A 6000-nucleotide genomic window follows, 5' to 3' on the forward strand; every position below is an offset into this window, starting at 1 on the left:
ACAGAGGAAAGCGAGAGAGCCAAAAGGTAAGGAATGGCTGGAGGTACGTTATTTTTTAGCGTTACATCACTGCGTTGGTGCAACGCTATTTTTTCATTGTGCGGAACTGCCCCTAGAGTTTTTAACCACCATGGGGAAAACAGACATTAGAGTTACATTACAGGGGAGAAAGAGTGAGAGGAAAACCTTGAAATATTTAGCAAATTAACCATTAAAGGAATTAGTTCCCAGGTATTAACTTTACCTAAAGCCATTTTCCAGAAAGGACTACTTGGAAGAACCATTTTTGGGGACACAAATGATGGTATAAGCCTGACGGTAATTACCAAATAATCAGATATTGCTTAGAAAAAAGAGAGGGAAAACACCTTGAGGAAATCAGGAAATTAACACTGCGAAATTAAACTGCAAAAAGGAAATATTAATATTGAAAGTGTTCGAGCAAATGACTGGCAAGGAACTGCAGAAGAGATGAGAGAGAAGTTTATCCTCCCTTCTACTGTTGTTCCTTTGCCTGTGTGATTTAAACAGCAAGCTTCCTAAATTGTTTCCCAATAGCCTAGTGGGGAAAGAGACTTGAGGGAGGAACATGGATGCTATCAAGTGCACATGAGAATTACTCACTGGGGGTTGGGAAATTCCTAGAGATTTTAGGGGTGGAGTATGGGGAGGGTAGCGTTAAGGGAGGAGAGGAACCTCTTCTATAGTGGTATATAAAGGCATAGAGTCTCCTCTCCAAAGTAGTCATTTTCCCAAAGGGAACTGATCTCTGTTGTATGTAGAATACTTGTAATCCCAAGAGATCTTCAGGTCCCACCTGGAAGCTGGCAACCCTACATCTACCACCACTGAATTTACACTGTTTCAGGAAGTTGCATCCTTCAACGCTGGAAGAGACTTTTGGATGATATTTCTAAGAGAGTTTTGCCAGCTGTCAGCAATCTCATGAGCTGTCCTGGTGGCAAAACATCAAAGGAATGGGCGATTCCATTTTCAACCTTTTCAATCCAGCCCCTTCCCCCCCCAGACCCATCACTGACCATTTTAGGAGGGGGGGGCAAGTTGACATAACCATATAAGGTCATATCACCCCATAAATATTTAATAAATTATAAACATATATTTTAAAAATTAATTAACTCCCTCCCATTCAGGAAGCCCTTCCCGGGCCCTCAAGAAACCCCAAGGTTGAGAAAGCCTGCACAAATGAAAGGCTTGCTGTACAATCCTTTGAAACACTAACATATTGTGCATGAGAACTCAGAGCTGATTTTAGTTCATCTTGTTAACACATTCCTATAATTCCATTTCTAATTATAGTTTAGTCCAAATGTACCTTAAAAACAGACGGTGGTAAACACATGGATTCTATCTCTTGAGCAGTAAGCTCTGCTCCCCCCCCCCCGTCTTAGCATCATGACATCAGGTGTAAATAACAGTGATCTCTACACAGATTCAGTTCTCAGGCTTGTCCCTCTCCTTTCCCAAGGGTAAGTAGCATTTGCTGGCAGGGGCTCATGGGAATTGTAGTCCATGGACATCTGGAGGGGCACAGTTTGCCTACCCCTGCCTCGCCCTGTCTGCCCTTTTCTTTTTTCAAGTATCTAGCATGCTTACTGCACTGTACATTCACCTCCTTGTTTTGTGTTAAAAACAGAAAGAAGTAGTCCCATGACGTCACAGAGATGAGAGCCAATCCATGCTGGGTGCACACTGACAGTTTCTGCAGGCAGCCAGCAAAACCGGTTTTAATGAAGTCACTCTTTCTGCCTCTGGGGAACATGGTAATTGTTCGAGCAGAATGCTTAATTGCTAAAATTATGTATGTCTCTGAGAGTTCTTGATATCCTAATTTAAAGAAGGAATTTGTAGCATTCAAAGTAGCTTGAAAAACCTGGTGGAAAAGAACTTGTTCAAGGTAGTCAGTGGTAGTCATGTGCCGAAGTAACACCCCCCTACCCCCCCCCCCACACACAAAACAAATAAAAAGATGTGACCTGTCTTCAGTTTTCCACTTCTGTTCCTAGAGTGGAAAGGCTATATGCAGCCATCCGGATGAAAACATATAGCCCTTGAAAAGTTATAGTTATGTTTTTTTAATGGTGGTACATGGCTGCAGAGGAATGCTGGTGGGGAACATTGCTCCCTTTTTAATGGGTCCTTCTGAACATTAAGATGCAGCTGTTCTGCAGCGGAATATTTTCCTGGCATGGAAGGAGTTCCAGGAAATGCTTATCCTGCCTAATTTCTGCTGGTGTTGGGAGTGGATTGGCTCATTTAGCACTTTTTAAAATGCTGGATGGGTGCTTCAGCACTGGAGCTGTACAACAAAGGGAAAAACACAGCTACTACTGTTTTCCTCCCCATTAAAAATTACCATATAGAAAAATCTTTAATAGCAACATGTTGGCATGGAGGCTGTGCATGGCTTCCTACTTGCAAACACGGGATGGTAAACCTTGCATTTGCAGCCTTCCTCATAGGAGACTCCTCCTGCATTGTCCCTCTTTCCCATCACGGCTTTTCGCTTCCCAACCAGGCTGCAAGTGGGGAAAAGCCAAACTTCTTCCCCCACTCCTTGGCTTGTCACAGCAGTTCTCTTGTGGACTGAAACTTTCTTCCTCCACAAGCCCCAAAATTATTTTTTAAGGCACTTCTGTGTTGCTATGTGGTAAAGCCACAACACAGATGCATTTTTAATAAAGATGAACACTGCTGCGTTGCTATAGAAAAATGCCAGAATGATACAGCATGGCTCCCCCCCTTTTTTGGGGGGGGGGATTTGTGTTCTTTTGGACTTTATATCTGGTGAATTTCTGAGACATTGAACATGGTCCCTGGGGCCCAAAAAGTCATTTTGTGTAAATGATTGATTTTAAAACAAAGTGCTCAGACCCCCGTATGATAAGGAGAAGGTTGCTCAGTCATCTCTCCCTCCCCTTTCCCAGCTCATTCCCCACTTCCAGAAAACAGAAATGGGGCTCGTTTTGCCAGCCTGACCCCAAAAAGACATTGGACATTTTGCAGAAAATTTTATTTCACCTTTGACAATGTAGCTTTTTGGTCGTGCTGCAACATGGACTGCACCATTAAAAAAATTGAGAAGGAAATGGAGAGGGCTAGGGCGGGTGCAAGGGTGTGACTATGCTGCAGAGACTATTGCACCTTTCCCCCTCCATAGGGGCTTGCCTCTGGTTGCTCACTGATGGGATGCAAGATTTAAAGTGGCAAATCCACTTTTTGCCATTTCTCAAATCCTGAGGCAAACCTGGGCAAAACTCGAGCCAGCCACTGGATAGCCTTGGGATGCAGGCGGGATCATGTGGAGGGGACTCTAAAACCTGCCAGCAACCAGAGGCTGTCCAGGGGAAAATTCCTTGCGTGGAAACAGTCGTTATTTACTTCGTCATTTGGCTCCCAGTGATTTACCTCCTGGTAATTATCCACTTTTTATCCACTTATGCTGTTTATCTGATGATTTACATTATGTTATTTACCTGGTAATTTACCTGTGTGCCATGAAAAGCTTCAGTTGCCCATTTTTACCCATTAAACTTCTATTAAAAGGACAGGACATTTTTCTCCAGGTGTGTTGGCAAGCCCATGATGGCTGTGCATGTGGTGTTACTCATGGCTCATTGTATCAGGTTGGGTGCCACCATCCCTCTTGCACAACTGCATTCCACATAACAAACACTGCAGCAATGTATGTACGTGCTGTCTGGGAGAAGCATTGCATTGCCCCTCTAGGCAGAGCACATTGTACTCTGAGTGCTCAAAGGAACACGCAGTATGCCTACAGCACAAGCACAACACTGAGCCATGCACACAAGTTTTGACAAATGCAAAAATATTGCAGAGACTTTCAGTTTTTGCTTCTCCAATCTAAAGCCTTTCCCCCTTCTTGCATCACATGTTTCTGATGTCAGCCTTCCCTAAGGCTAGGGCTGCCTGCCAGAAACAGGATCCCCTGTTTCTTCTTTCATTTCCCACCATCACTCCACTGACAGCATGATGTCACTTCTGGGGGGAAACCACAGTTTTACCACAGAGTTTCCAGCAATTCCTAGACAGAGCTGATATCCACCCCCTAAGTGCCCCCTGGTCTCCACCTAGCCATCTTTCCCCAGACAGACATGGAAACCTTTGTACAGACTGAAGAAGATGTCCCCAACCTCTCGCTGATGTGGAGACTAAGTCCAATGACCCGTCTATCATCAGGTTACCCCCCCCCCAAAATACTGATGTGCACAATTACTTGTTTTGGCTACTAAATTCAGTTGTATTTATTTTCTTTGTTGCAGCTATTGGACCAGTTTGGATTCTTTAGTCTGTTATTTTTTCATGTCTCAGTGAAAAACACATTACTGCCTGTAACTCTTTTTCTTTCCTGGCCAGTTGGGATGCTGCTATTATCTATTTATCTATTTATCTATTTATCTATTTATCTATTTATCTATTTATCTATTTATCTATTTATCTATTTATCTATTTATCTATTTATCTATTTATCTATTTATCGAAGTTTCTAGCCCGCCACTCCCATGAAGGCTAGTTTCAGGGACTGCATTCCTCACCCGATGATCCTAACTGCAGAGAGAAGAGCGCACTTACAATATTAGAGGCATTCTCCCTTGCGCAACAGGCACAAGGGGGCGGGAGTGAGCTTTTTCTCTTTTCTAGAAAAAGAATTACAGTCTTTTAAAAAATGACTGTGAAAAGCAGACAGTGTGGTGCCACAGAATTTTTTTTAGAAATCTGGTTTGTCATTGAAGATTAGATGGGGCGTATTTCATATTTTGATTCAATTTCTCTGCATCCATCCGTACAGAGAACCAGCCTTCCAGAATAACCAGCATGGGGTTGAGGTGATACCGAGAAAGTACATTCCATAAACTCCTATGAACATAGGTGTCAGCACTAGCAGGAATAAGTCCTCAGAGTGTCCAGGAAAAGGAAGGAACGCAGAAGCAAAGAAGCTTAAAATATCTTGAAATAATGCTGTTCATCTAGTGCCCTACTATTTTACTCACCTCTCTCCCTGATCTTGGAATGGACAACCAGGTGAGTTTCAGGGTTCTAAAGTTTGCCCTGTTCACTTTGATGTTAGCATACTCAATCATCACATATCTGTCAACAGGAATTTCTGGGTCTAGCATAATATTTGTATTCAGGACTTTCTCTTACTTCTTCCAGAGAAACAGAGATATGAGAACTTCCATAGAGTCCCACGGGTTGTAGGTTCAGTCATACAGAGTAGCCGTTCACTAGCTGGTTGAAGGGTGTGATGTAAGAAAACTTAGACATTTACACACAAATAAATATTGATCCGAAATTAAATCTAAACGTTTGCTTCCATGATGAAAATGGATACTACGGCTTCTAGTCTCCTGCATCTTGAGATACAGAGAAGCAACTGCTGCTTAATGTCATATACTAGGGTAGATATCAAAGCTGTGGATTACTATAATTTAGCCTTAAATGATGCACAATGCAATCCTAAATGAAGTGACACCCTTATAAGCCCACTAACTTCAATAGAAGCATTGAACCCTGTTTAGGATAGCACTGTTAGACAAGCCACCAAGTGCCATCCACCATCTATGAAAAAGGATGATACAGATGAATTGTTCCTTTGCAGAGTCCCAGCAACCTACCTTAATGCCTGGTCCCTGGTTCAGTCAGCCTTGGTACCTCTGTACCCTGTGTACTACTGCCTCGTAGTGTAGAACTGAATGGGAACTGAGTCAAATAAGAATGCAGGAGGATGAAACGGTCACAAGGTGGAGATGGAAAGCAGCCAATCAGCAACACGTGCATCTCCATCTCCAGAAATTAAGAGCAGGTCTGTTGAAATGATCTCTGGCAGTAGTCATCCCTGACCTTTAAGCCACCTTTCTGTTGAGATTTGCAAAGCTACTAGCTGAAGGATTTTAAAAAAAAATTCTCACATCAATTTTTAGCTTCACATACCTGATTACCAGCTTTCAAAGTCTTACA

General features: G+C 42.7%; 1 protein-coding gene across 3 annotated transcripts in view; it reads right to left on the reverse strand.

The window, feature by feature from the left end:
- LOC143836790 (uncharacterized) overlaps window positions 1–5724 on the reverse strand; it is a 44964-nt gene extending 39240 nt beyond the window's left edge. For 2 of the 3 annotated variants that reach the window (XM_077336311.1, XM_077336309.1), the window contains exon 1: window positions 5658–5724. The gene's annotated coding sequence lies outside the window, so the exon portion shown is untranslated. The remainder of the gene's footprint in view (window positions 1–5657) is intronic. The other variant, XM_077336310.1, reaches the window with a different exon arrangement.
- Between the last annotated feature and the right edge of the window lie 276 nt (window positions 5725–6000).

The sequence above is a fragment of the Paroedura picta genome, chromosome 4 (genome assembly GCF_049243985.1).
Source record: "Paroedura picta isolate Pp20150507F chromosome 4, Ppicta_v3.0, whole genome shotgun sequence".
Classification (NCBI taxonomy): domain Eukaryota; kingdom Metazoa; phylum Chordata; class Lepidosauria; order Squamata; family Gekkonidae; genus Paroedura; species Paroedura picta.